Consider the following 14,269-nt stretch of genomic DNA (forward strand, 5'->3'; position numbering starts at 1 on the left):
TTGTTTTTAAATGCAGGTTATTTGACAGAGACAAGTTAAGGAGAGGCAATTCTGCTGTTAAGGAATTCTACTGACAGACAGGAGGATATAATAACGTCTGGAAGGATGTGATGAAGAGCAGCTGAGGTAGGCTTGGAGCTGTAATCTTTCCACCAAGCCCAGTGGCAACCAAGATAGCATTTCAAACCACAGCCTTAAAGTTTTAAAAAGAACAAAACTCCTTAGTTTTCTAGGTTATCTTACATTTATGGAATAGCCAAAAACAATAAAAAAAAGAAACCAAGAGGATTCTCACAGGGCAGGTGGGGGCATTTAATAAAACCATATCCTTACACGATAAGACTTATTCCAGGACTGGCCACATTCCTACAAGGAAATAGCTGTTGTGAAGAGCTTACTGAACACAGCAGCATTTAAAATTTACTATGCAACTGAGAGAAAGTGTTGTGAGTAGGGTACCTTGAGGAAACAGTCCAGATACTTTTACTTTGGGGATTCCTGACTCTTTCCATTACTTGGTCATCTTACGGCCACAACAGCTGGCTCCAGCTCTTATGAGTTGGACACACATAAAGCCTGTCTCTAAGAGCACGTTTGTCGCCAAGTCGCACAGAACCAGTGGTAAAAATCAGGCAGTGGTTCAGCCGCTTTGGATACATCTCTAACCAAGACTGATCATTAAATGTAAGTAAATGTTTCCTGCTACACAAGATAAAAATGGCTCTGTTGCAACAAGTAAGGAAACAGTGAATTCACCTTCTTCTCGGGCCAGTGCTGTAGCCAGAAGGCTGTTCTTCTCTCTGCTTACTTCAAATAAATTTCATTCTTTGCTCATTCCACAACACCTAGAAATGAAAAAGAGGATCTTATTGAAATAGCATGGGAATTATTCATTTAATTTAGTCCCTTTTCAGTAACTGGATTAAGAGCTGTTTGTAGGCCTGGTTCTGTACAGATCGTAAATTTCAGAAGGGAATATCAAAGGCACTTGCAAAGCAATGTTACTGTGATGCTAACTCTGCATCTTTAACTCTTCAAATTATAAAAAAGACAGGCAGTCACTAATAAACACCAGAGATATGCCATGTTTTCTCTCTCCACGGACAGCAATCTGTAATAAATTCAAATAGATGACACTGCTTCCATGGAAAAGAAAGAAAAGGTAAGAGCGAAGTAGTTACTTTCATAATTTCTGTCTGGACATAAAACACTTTAATTTGATTTTTATGCTGGAACACAAAAAAACCCCTAAATTACCCTTTCTCATTTGAAAACAGTAGAAAAAAATTAGGGGTTTCTAGGAGACACTGCAACAGCAAAAATGATACAGTATTCTTGCTGCTTCTAAGAAATAGAAACATTTGATTATTCTGAAGTAGCTGGCCAGAGCTGGCAGTTGAACTCAATTACGATTCCATCAGGTGCCAGCTGATACAATCAATAGTGTTTGAGAGAAGATGAAATACAGTAGTCCATGCAAACCATAACAGAAAGTAATCTCACTAAGCTGATACTGAGCTGTTCCTTGCCTAAGAATAGGTCCCACGTTCCAGATAAAGAACACTTGAAACATCAAAACTAAAGGATGAAATCAACTTAGCAAAACCATTTAAAAATACTTTTGTTTTAAAAACACACTCCCACAGAACTTAAAGCAGACAAACATATAACATGGTATTATTCTTCCTGAAAATGAACACAAATAATGAAAAAGATGGTATCTTGGTTAATGCAATGTCTGTATTGTTTTCCTGTGTCCATCTGCAAGAGACCTATTTTCTCCATGCTATTTAGCATATGCTAGGGGGGAATAATAAGAAGGTTGCTTGATATTTCTCCAAAGGTTGCACAATGCACTACACACGTAGCATTTACTTAGGATTATCAAATGCAGCTGCATTGGAAATTAGGAAAATATTAAACATACACAGAAGTGAAGCAGTAGATTCAGACCTTCAGGGCGTTTGGTGCTTCCTTTTGCTTATTGCCAGCTAGGTCCCAATCCACTGAGAAAAGCACTACAGATTAGTATTTTCTGCCAGGCCACACTGTAAATTAATGTTCTTAATTGTAGTGGCATGCCACTCGAGGGGAAAAAAATAATTCTAAACTCAGAGAAATCAGAAGAAGGACTTTAAATTCTGTCCTACTAAATAAGAGGGTTATCTTAGAAATTAAGGTAATGTTTTCAGTACACAAAGAAGCTGTTTCTCATCATTATTTTCTAGAACGCTCTGTTGTCCATCTGAGTCATTTTGCTTCCTGGGGCTTCAACTTCTTTCCTTCAGATACGACTCCAGTGCTGAACAAATCTTTGGTCCTCCTGGTAATCAGACTCTATTTTGTGTATCTCAGCCCAAGATGTCATAAACATTTTGTTTCACCTTCACAGGTTCATCTTCTCCTTTGGCCTTATAGACGTCAAACACTATAAGCCAATTCTGCTCTTGCCATTATGACAAGCAAGCTCTACTTATCCTTCTTGTGGCTCCAAGTCTTGAATTTTTCTGTTCACTAATGCTCCTACCTCTCCACAAATACTCTTAACTCTCTATAAAAATATACATTTCTGGAAGAAGGGGACTTGGCTTCATAATCAGTGCAGGTAAAAAAGTGTCCTCCAGAAGTGAGTCTAATTCTCTAATCTGGTTACTCCAATTACTGAAGTTTGGAGTGGACATTCACATCCAAAGTAACTAGAAGTGAGCACAACCTGTGTCATATTGTCATACCATGCACTTTTTGTTTTGTGATATGAGAAATGATTGAATGGCCTAAAACTATCACATTGCAATCTTATTGTCCAATTTACTTATATTTCTTTCAATATTGTTCTTGTTTTAATTCTCTTTATAACTCATTATTTCTATTTTTGAATAAAATCCATGCTTTTTTTTTATTATGAACAGAACTTCATATCGTAACTTACTGTCCCTATTACAGAAATATTCCTGCAAAAATAGCTTTACCGTACATATACAGCCTTCAAATAAGAAAAGGAATACTTAATAGATGCAATACGTTCCCATGTCAAGACTATTAAGAAGTATATTGCTAAAGACTTAGAATTGGATTTGATCCCTGTGAAATCACCACATAACTCCACAGAATTCAGCACGTTATTTTTAAAAAATAGCAAATGATAAAGTAAGCATTTACTGCAAATAGGACTGCAGATCAGAGAATAAAAGAAAAAAATATGGGTTTAAAGGGACTTTTGGAGATCATCTAGTCCAGACTCCTCTTCAAGGCAGGGCTAACTTTCAAGTTAGGTTGGGTTGCTTTAGGACCTTGTCCAGACAGGTTCTAAAAACCTCCATGGATGGAGGTCCCTTTCTAAGCAATATGTTCCAGTGCTTAACCTCGCTCCTTGTGAAAAGCTGCCTCCTTACATGCAATGGTAGTGTCCTTCACTGCCACCTGTGACCACTGTCCCCTGCCCTGTTGCTGTGCACCTCCCAGGAGAACCCGGCTCTGGCTCCTTGACTGCTCCTGCAACCAGCTCCTTGCGGTGCCTTCTCTCTCATCTCTCTCATCTCCTGCCAAAACAGATCCTCCAGCACCTCAGTGGCGTCCCACACAACACTTTGCATTTTCTTGACCTCACTCTTGTTTTGGACCACTGCAAACCAGACATAGCTGTCCTGCTGCAATGGAAGAGGAAAATCCCCTGCCCTGACCCGCCAGCTGTGCCTGGCCATCGAGAAGCCTTCCCTGCTGCAAGGGTGCCCAGCTGCCTCGCCTGTAATTCACTGCCCACCAGATCCCCATGTCCTCTTCCATGGGACCGTTGGCAGTCGGGCTGTAGCATTGTGCTGGGTAATGCCAAACCAGCTGCAAGGCTTCTGCTGAGCTGGCTGTGTGAACAGTATTTATACAGAGTTTTAAGACAAACAGTCCCATCCTAAAAAACTGAAGCCTAAAATAGGTGAGACAAGTAGATGAGACAGGATGAAAAATAATTGTTCAAGAAAGGCAAGCCATTAAATAGAGGCCAGTTAAAAGTTTTGAGCAGGATTCAGAGGGAGCATAAAGACAAATGCAAATTCAGGAGCTTCTGTTCAAGGTGTGGGAGACAGATAATTGAGAGACTCAAATAGAGGAATGAGTGATAGGGATAAATAAAGCAGTAGTATTAGAGGGCTACCTGGCTGTAAGGCATAGGAATAGAAGAACGATTGAAAGAAAATAAGATTATGTACAACCTTAGGCACGCAGCTCACCTCTTCATTCAGTTATTTATTTTTTCACTTCTGAGATTCCAATTAGGCAACATCAAAGATACCACAAGCCACTTTAGGTGTAAAAAGGTCTTCAAAAGGAAAAGTAGTACTGCAGTCTGTTGGAGCTACCCGTCAAAGAAGAGTTCAATAATCCTCTACTGCACTTGAGCAATGAGGAGTGAGACGTATAACCTTCAAATATAAGTAATGGAAAGAAATAGGTATGTGCCTGAAAGGAAATCTCAAATTCATCATGCTAAGCTTTCAAAGACAAACTTTAAACAAAATGGAGGTAGCTGAAAATACCTATTCATTTTGCTTGTGAGAAAAACGAATCTCTCATGCCTTTAGGCAGTAGAGAATTATGTGGTCTTTCGAACTGAAAAAGTGCAAACTGTAGAGGATCAGACTGAATAAATGTTAAGATGCCAGTCTCACAGGGCCTTTGGGAATCTATTCAATAACAACATTTTTGAGATGTCTCACACAGGAATGGTGTATTTGTTATAGTTATTTACACCTTGCAGAGTAAGCTAATAAAAATGAAAGGATATGCTTATGCATTGAGGAACAGAGACAAAGACAAAGGAAATATCTGCATGAGAACACACAACAGGTATAAACAGACCAGTCATTTTAAGGTAAGCTGAAAAGTAAAAAAACAAAACAAAACAAAAAAATTATAACATTCAACTGGACCGTACTATAGAAAAGATTAATGTTTTCCACTCAGCATCTTTCAAGTGTCGAAAAATCAGTCTGGTTAGTAGAGATCTTTCCCTCAATTTATGCAAAGATTTGAAATCCAGAATTCATTTAGTCCTCATAGCAAGAAGAAACCTCCTTATCATAAAAATGGCAGAGTCAAGCAATTAGGAACAGTTTCCTAAATCTGTAAAGATGATTCCAGCACTACTGTAACAACTGTTGCAGAAGGGACAAGGGTGGTATCCAATATCCAAAAATGAGATTGATACGTCTGAAGAAGGCTTCTTGAGGAAGTCCTGGTGTCAACCCTGCTGCAAAGACCTGCTTCCTGAATGCAGGTTTTCTGTGCATTTTATTCAGGCTACAATAACGATGGTAGCTGTGGAGAAGTCCCTTGGTCAGTATGATGGGCAGGTTAATACCAACAGAAGCCATCTCCATTGAAAAAGTTCTTTCCATGCTGTTGAGCAGGAGTGCCAATAAAAAGCTGATACCCTTGGCTGAGGATCTCAACACATCTCAAGCTTGGGATCCAACTCAGTATGCAAATATATTTTGCCCTGGTGTGCCCAAGTTAAGCAGAAGATAGGTATAATTTTCAATCTCTGGCATATTGCTCATAATATCCTAAAAATAATTTATAAACACTCATTATTGGGTCTAAGCCTGTAATCCTCTTTAGGAGTAAAATACCTACTGCATAAATAACTTCTTGAGGAAAAAAAAAATCAACTTCATTATGTGGCAAACTGTAAAACAAACTATATCTTCCTGTGAAAAGAAAAAGATAAGGAGGCATAAAGGAGCTGACTCTAATTGACACCTTTACTACAATAATCTGGAACCATACTTCAAGAGGAGCAAAAAACAGGTTTAGTCATGCCTTTCTGTTCTTGTATCATACCCAAAAAAAAAAGGTTTCAATCTCTTTCTTAAATGACATACTTTTACTTCGTTATTGAATTTTTTATTTCGTCTCTTTTATCCTGTCCTTTTTTTTTTTTAATCAATTGCTAAAATTACTCAGCAGAATTGCACATCAGATATACACCACTTCCTTTCGTTGGCATGAGATATATGGGAGACAGGCGTTTAAAAGGCCAGTCATTATATGCAGTCCATAAGTTAACATTTCCTGCAGATAAAATATGTTCACAGTTATAGCACATATGGGGCCAAATTGGATTTAAACTATCAATTTAAATCCTTTGTTTCTGCAACTAATCAAAGTCCATCTCTGTTCCAAATGTAATGTTCTTTAACGTCAGGTATATTGAGGACTCCACCAAAATGTGGCAAAGAACCTGGACCTCTAATTTAGCTACAGCTAAAATAAAGACAGAAGTCAAAATATAGAGTGGGCAGTAATGAAAAAGTAATGAAAAAGTATAAAAAGTCATGAAAAATTATAAAGACATGAGGAAAAAATGTGGGGAGTTGGGAAGACAAAAACTCAGCGAGAACAATGATTGCCACATCCTTGGCAGCAACGGAGGTTCGCACTTCCCCACCTGAGTGGTAACTGGTGTGCAGGGACTCAGCAGGAACCCACATCTGAGTTAGTAGGTATTATAACGTTCTGCCTAGGAGCAGGTTAGCCTTACCTATCTACTGTTTGTATCAGCCAATAAATAATTGCTGTGTACTCATAAATTCAGTAAATTCCTGCTTGCAAGTCTCTGTGGATGGTAAAAGATGTTCAAATAAAAGTGACAGAGTAGAGGAAGGGTTACAGAAAGCAAAAGTGTAGTTTGATTAAAGAGCTATCTATCCATTTGAATTTATTAATACTGCAGTTTTTAGAATAAGAAAATGAAGGTGGCCTTCAGGTTTCAGAAAGGATAAACAACTTTGCCATATCAGAAAATCAGTTCATATGTTTAAGTCTGAATGTTGATAAAACAGTATTTTTCAAACAGTCTACCTTGTTTTGAAGCTGCTTGTGTGGCAACATCAGGAGATGATAGAGAAGAGCAAAGTGTTTCCCTTTAAGGCTAACACTGTATGTGGACATTACAGGAATGTCATTATCAAAAGATCTGGTGTCACAGCAAGATCACCAGCAATCTACAAAGAGCGACTAGAAAGACCGATGGGCTTAAGACCTTGTCTACAAATCAATTTGTATGGCATTCAGTTTCTAGTTCTCCTTTTCTTGAATACAGTGATGCCAGAATATCGATGATACTCAGAAGACAAAAGTAAATTCTATATTAAAGTTCCTCTATTTAGTTTACAGATGCCATAAACTTGCTTAAATGTTTATTAATATTTTTCAAAAAACATAAACCTGCATCTAAAAGCTGTAGATGTGGAGGGGGTCGCATACCAAATCACATTAATTCATGAGCTTTAATTTTAATGAATATGTTGAAGTCCTGAACAAAATATTTACAAGCTGTCCTTTAATACGACAGTCTTTTAATAAAACCACTCATCTTTCACCTGGTATGAAATATGAATGCTAAGTACAGAAGCATCCATGGTTTTGGATTTCTGCAAAGTTAAGAAAAGTAGTACCCTGTTTTTAAAAGCAAAATTACAGCTATATGTTGCACATAAATACATGCACGCAAGTCCCAAAACACGTAACACATCCATTTAAATGAGCCATGTGCACAGGGAGATTCTTGAGTTTTGCTCTGCAGGGGAGTCACAATACTCATTAAAATATAATAAGCTCCACAATGAATAGAGCAAGTGCTCATTATAATGTAATGAGCAATAATTATCACACAATGGTCCTGTGGAGTAAACTCATTGCATTCCAAGAATGTTATACCTTTTTTTCTTAAAAGAAAAACCATAAATGGGAACTCCTCCCGTCTCGGTTCAGAATTAGGAAACATATAGGCATGTTGACATGACATAGTATATTTGACCAAACACACTGCCATAAGGTAACAACAATGAGCCAAACTGACTTCAGTAGCACGGTGGGCATTAACAGCTTTAGGAAATCAGTCCTCACCTGACCTTATATAGTCTGAAACAGCTCAAGTTCATTAGCCTTCAAGTCACAACACAACGCTATACAGTCAACAAAGGTCTTCCTGCTGGCTTTGCTTGAGAGGTATTTACAAACCTCCTGAATAGGTTTCTGTCTAGGAGACTACTTTTCAAATTTGGGTACAGAGGAATATCCGTCCGGTCATCTTTTCCATTCATCTGTCTCATGGCTAAAGAAAGATTACCAAAATAAAGGTGGCCTATTTTTCTTTCCCCACATCCAGCCTGTTGCTCCTCCCATTTCCACTGCAAAAGATCTGGAACTTGCCAAACTTTCATATAAAATGGCATAGCTCTCTACTCTGGCAGAAAATTAACCCAAGAAAAAAACCAAAACTAAACAAACAAACAAAAAAGAACAACAAAAAACCCCAAGCCCCACAAAAAAGCAGTAACTTACTGGCTGAGTCATCTTGCATAAATTCTCCATAAGTTCTTCTATGCTCTCAAGGGCTCCCTTCTCCAGTAACACACATCCATCTACTGACTTGTCCTTAAGAGGTCAACAGTTTTTCCGACATTATGTTTTTCACTTACAGTATAAAACATGGTTAGTATTATCATAATGGAGTTGTCTGAGCAGAATCTGAGAAACAGAAAGGCCTCCTCCAGAACAATACTCATGTAAAGGATCACCACCTCTAAACCTAAAGCGTTCCATGTACAGCACGCAAGCCACACGTGCCGCCAGGCCAATGTGTTTATGTCCCAGCAGCGAGCCGGGGACTGATCCCCGGTACTCTGCCGGCACTGGGGACCCGCTCCTCGTTCATAAACCCGCGCACAGCCTGCATGCCCAGAACACACCTGGTGAACGCCTGGGAAGAGGTTGCTACTGCTTGAAGGCACTTCTGGCAGCAGGTCACGTCATCTGCTCGAGGAACAGTAACCACCTTCCCACCACGCTGCTCCCTGGGGCAACCCTGGGGCACCCAACGTGTTAATGCACTGTGAACCTTATGCCTGGGATAGCTGTCCGGAGAATATACAGTATAACAAATAAATCCAGTTTATATAGGAAACACTAGACCTTGTATGAATCAATTGTACCATGAATACTTTGCAGTCTTTACCTGACACTGAAAGAAGCTCGACCGGCTAGAAATGTTGAGCACCACTTGAAAACATATGTATGCTTGCAGATTGTCTTACCACTTTCCAAAACCACTTAGAAGAGTTTCTAATACAAAGCTATGACGGATTTGAAAGCATTAGTTGTGCATTCATTGAAAATGAAAGAGTATAAGAACAAACATTACATTTTTTCAGCAGTTTTCTAAAAGAAGTCTTAGACAGTTCACAATTAAAAAAAAAAAACAGAAAAAAACCCAACTTAACATACAATGCTAAATGAACTGATTATTTTACATCTTCTGCCATGCAAATACAAAAATATTTAAGATCTCTCTTGGCTGAATAGGCAAGATAATAACTGAGCACAAATTCCCTAATATGAATGCAAGAAATCATGCTGTAATGAATGGCAAATATATAACAAATTTTCTTCATCAGCAAAGTGTGTGGAAATTGCATGTAATAAATGATGTGTAGCTTTTTTTTTATGACTCCAGTAAGAAAGCTTATTATTTATTAGAAAGAACAAAATGTAAAACATAAAAGAAATAGTGATTGAGGACTGTAATCCAGACATAAATTAGTTTCCTTTTTATTTTTAAATATTGGCAGTTCCCATGGGCAGTTAATAGCTGCCATGCTACAGTGCTGCTCATATGCCCTAGTTTTATTTCACCTCTCCTGAAAGCCAAGATTTTACACTTAGAAGAGTCAGCAGTTCCCAGGTGCTAATACAATATATCAGAGTTAAAAATACCTTCTTACAGTCAAATGAAATCTTTTTCACTATTGAACAAACGAAAGGAGCTATGTCCCTTTCAGCAAATACTTTTTCCTTCAAATATGCACAAACACATGTATACGCACTCGAACACCCCCAGAATTAATAGCACCACTTTTCCTGTCCTGCCACTATTGCTAAATTATTTTTTTTTTTTACGAATTATAGGAAGGTTCTCTACTGAAGGAGCACTTGTACGTTACAACTTGTACAGGATTCACTGGGACAGGGTCTTAAAGCTGGTTCTGAATATCTCAAATGCTTGCCCTACTACTAGAGAGATGGTTTCTATGTTGCTCATTTTTTAAAATTCTTTATTCTATCAATTTGAGTACCATCAATAGCAGAACAGGACAGAAGGTTTGACTGAATCCTAGCCAGAAATCTAAGCCTGAGAAATTTCACCCCCTGACCCAATTCCAAGTGTCAGCTTAAGCCTCATTCTAATGACTGCCCTATACAGAAATGGTGTTTACAGGGAAAAGACAGAACAAAAATATTTACTCTGGGCAAGACATAATTATTGATAACGAAAGGCACTTCATAGTCTCTTGGACCAAAAAATGTTCATTCACAGCTCTCCCACCACCCAATAAGAGTAAGATGTGAATTAAACAGAATTCAAATCCAAATGTATCTTTGATATAACTATATTACTCATTCAGTTAAGTGGTCTAATCACAGAATATTATTCAAAATAAATCATTTAATATAATCATGGAAATGCATATTCCCATCTGTGAAAACAAGCAGAGTTGGCTCAAAGAATAGCTCATTGTACTGCCACACAATGTGATCAGTAACTTTTACATGCTTTTAACAATACCGAGCAGCGTTCTTTTTTTAAAAAGCTGATTTCCATTTCTTTGCACCTTCCCAAAGAATATGTGTGTGCACACGTGTAAACATATATGCATCCATAACTGTGGCTATAAGGGCTTAATGGCAATTAATCATGACACAATACAGTGCATGATGAAGACACTGGAACAGGTTGCCCAGAGAAGCTGTGGAGGCCCCATCCCTGGAAGTGTTCAAGGCCAGGTTGGATGGAGCTTTGGGCAACGTGGTCTAGTGGAGGGTGTCCCTGCCCATGGCAGGGGGTGGACCTAGGTGATCTTTGAGGGCCCTTCCAACCCAAACCATTCTGTGATTCTATGATACACCTGGAAATACCAAAACAGGAAGTCAGCCAAACACAGACTGGTTGTTTTCCACAGGATTACTGCACAGGAAGTAGGCATGGTGGGCAGTATTTAGACCACCTACATTTAAGCACATCAGTTCAAGCTACCTATGTCACCAGCAGGGAGAGGCAGGTTTCTCCACAGAACAGTTCAAAACAATTCAAGTGCAAGACCCCACCACAGTGCATGGAAAACCTGAAGCTGGATGATGATATGCAATGTGTCGTCCACCACCCCCCAGCTGACAGGGGACTTGGACAAGGACACGGCAGTCCCCAGTTTCACCTCCAGCAGACTGTCCTAAGGAAAAGCGCGCCTGTCCTACCACCTCACTCCTCCCATCTGCTAAGTCAAGACAATGTGACTGATCCCTCTTGAAAAGTACTTTCAGGGTTCAACATCACAGACTGTGCAGTACTAAACAGACCAAAAAATCTCACAGGTCGCTACAGTCCTACAGTGGAAATGCAGCCAGTACCTGAGCTAGCTTAGGTATTTCTATACAACACTTCACAAACATCCTTTAAAATTTGTCCATGTAAGCACTGGATAAATTATATTGAAACCTAGGTAAGGTGGAGTGAGGATGGAAAAATATCACAATGTCTGTGACCTAAATATATTCCCCCTTGCAAGAATATTTGCTTAAAAGAAGCAAACGGTTTCATAAAGAGTGGGGAGTAAAGTTTGTAACTGTAAAATAACGCTCTGCCTTTTCTGCGATAACGAAGCCAGCGTAACTCTGTTCAAGTTTGAAGTAATTCCACAAAAGTATAAATGGCAATTGCTATTACGCAAAATCATGGTTCTTACAGGCCTCAGGCATCTGTTAAATGTATTTTCAGTATACAAGAACTGCAGATGTGTAAACGTCACCAAGCTGCTTATCAGTTACTTATACAGCTACATGACTATGTTGTTCTGGTTGTGCTTAATGCACAAAGACATTATTTAAAAAAAAAAAAAAAAACCAAACTGAAACAAACAACTGCTTCCCCCCAAAAAATCCAACCCCCAAATAGGAGATTAGGCTTATGCAACCGACTGGTTTCATTTAAATTCCTGTTGATTCTCCATCTGCATATTAAGACCAGTCCAAAAAAGTAATGGTACATTATTTAAAGTATCTCAGTATCAGTAGTTTGTCAGATAAGGCTTGGTTTTGGAGGAAAGAAAAATCTCATCCTGCCAGTCTTCCTTCTCCCTTACAGGAAACATGATTTTTTTGGCTCCCGATTCAGGAGCTTCTTAAAAATTCTACTTCAGTTCTTGGACTGAATTTTCAAATTCCATGTAGCTTCATTTGCTGGAAATGGAAAGCAAAACTGTATAATCAAAACCAATTTACAGAGTAATGGAGACACTAACACTTCAGTATTAGCTCCGCAATATTTCTTTAAAACATTATTGTACAATATTCATTCTGCAATTATTTTGCAATGTTCATGTCATACATGAAGTTACAGAGTGCTTCAGGGATGTCTGAGACTGCCCATCAAATAAGTGGTGAAATTAAAGCACCTCACCCTGATTTATCACTGGACTGTTACTCTCTTTAAACTAGAACACTGTTGACCAAGGAAACTAAGATTTCTACTACAATTAATGCTAGCGAGATTTACGTGCTGGATTATATAAACCTTTGTAGACCACTTATGACCTACGTATATGCATCTCCTTCCTCTAGCAGAAGATGAATAGAATCTCTTCCATGAATAGAATCACTTTATATTGATTTTTTTTCTATGTATTTCCTCTCCTTCCTGTCATGTCAATTGCCACCTTTATTTTGCATTGCCTGCAAAGTAAACCGTGCCCCAACATGTCACGATGGCTGATTTAGCTTAGGCCGCTTTGCAGGACAGGTCTGCCAGAGCTAACTAACTGTTAACTGTCCAAGCAGGAGCTCATGCTCATCTGCATGGAACAGATGACTCACTGGTATTTAGCTGGTTTGATTCAATCTGATAACACTGATAAATTTCAGCACTACTTGTATTAACAGAAAGGTAGTTCTTAACCAGAGCAGGAGCTTCCAGACACGAAACAGGATTTTCCATACCCTTCAAATTTCATTTATCAGTCTGAGATGTAGATTGAAGTCTTCCATACAACCATGATGTGAACTAACGACTGAATTACATTTAAAATGTGTTTATTTCTATTGTTGATAAATATCCAGTCCTTATTAAAACCGGTGATTAAAGTTAAACTGAGTTCAGAGATGTTTTGGGTTTTTTTAATTTTTTTAAAATCACTTTTAAATACAGATTTTTCCCTGGAGAGTATTACATAAATGTTACACACCACAGGAATGTCAGTACTGGTACAGTAACAACTGTGCCTCTCTGGCATGCACACATGCACTCGCACACACTGATTTTGGATGTTGAAGACATTTATCCCCAGTTGTTTTATAACATTGCATATGTTCACCAGAACTATTACCACGAGCTAGCACAGCATGCACCAACAAAGTGGTTGAGTTAAAGTCTCTGCATTGCAGGACAAAAACACTAGACAACAATGATTTTAATGTAGGTAGTAAAGAATGCTGCTCTCAAATTAAACTACCTGGGGAACTAAACTGGTCAAAGTATAAAAACTTTAACTGGTATTTTGTCCTCATAGCGGAGTCAGCACTCCTATCCTGGTGAAGCCTTATAGGATCCTCAGCACCTAAAAGTGGAAGGAATTCAGTTTTGAATCTCATCTGTAAACGGTTCAGTCAGTAACACAGTGCCCCCTAAGCCACTGGATCTGCTCCTATTTAAAGGAAAGTGCTGTCTGACACACTATTATTTCTCCTGTCATTTTTTAGAAGGAGCAGGTAACAGTGAATGGCTTGGTTTGGTTTTGGGTTTTTTCTCTCTGTTTGCTTGTCTGTTTTTCTAAGTAGAAATGAAACAAAGTTATCTATTGGAGCCCTTAAGTAGGATGATTAGTAATTTCAACTAACTACAAAAGAAAACTATTACATTGTTTCCATAGGTCCACATTAAAAAAAAAAAAAAGAAAAAAAAAAAAGGAGTCACAGCTTAATTTGCATTAGGTAACTATAACATACCATGTCTTCTTCAGAAAAGTCTGAAATTAAATGTTCTATCAAAGGCAGTGAAGAAGGTTAGGGAAGCCTTTGAGTTATTTCTGTAAATCAGTCTTCTTACCTTTACAGTTAGGCAAAATGCCAAACATATGGCAAACTTTTAAATGAATTTAATATTTCCCCTGAAGACAAACATTTACTATCATCCAGGAGAAGGACAATTATTGCAGAAGGAAGGCTT

General features: G+C 38.4%; 1 protein-coding gene across 5 annotated transcripts in view; it reads right to left on the reverse strand.

Annotated features, from left to right (window-relative positions):
- CDH18 (cadherin 18) overlaps nucleotides 1-14,269 on the reverse strand; it is a 581,148-nt gene that overhangs the window by 259,395 nt on the left and 307,484 nt on the right. For all 5 annotated transcript variants that reach the window (XM_054817515.1, XM_054817514.1, XM_054817518.1 and 2 more), the window contains one exon: nucleotides 757-845. The gene's annotated coding sequence lies outside the window, so the exon portion shown is untranslated. The remainder of the gene's footprint in view (nucleotides 1-756; nucleotides 846-14,269) is intronic.

The sequence above is a fragment of the Grus americana genome, chromosome 2, assembly GCF_028858705.1.
Source record: "Grus americana isolate bGruAme1 chromosome 2, bGruAme1.mat, whole genome shotgun sequence".
Lineage (NCBI taxonomy): Eukaryota > Metazoa > Chordata > Aves > Gruiformes > Gruidae > Grus > Grus americana.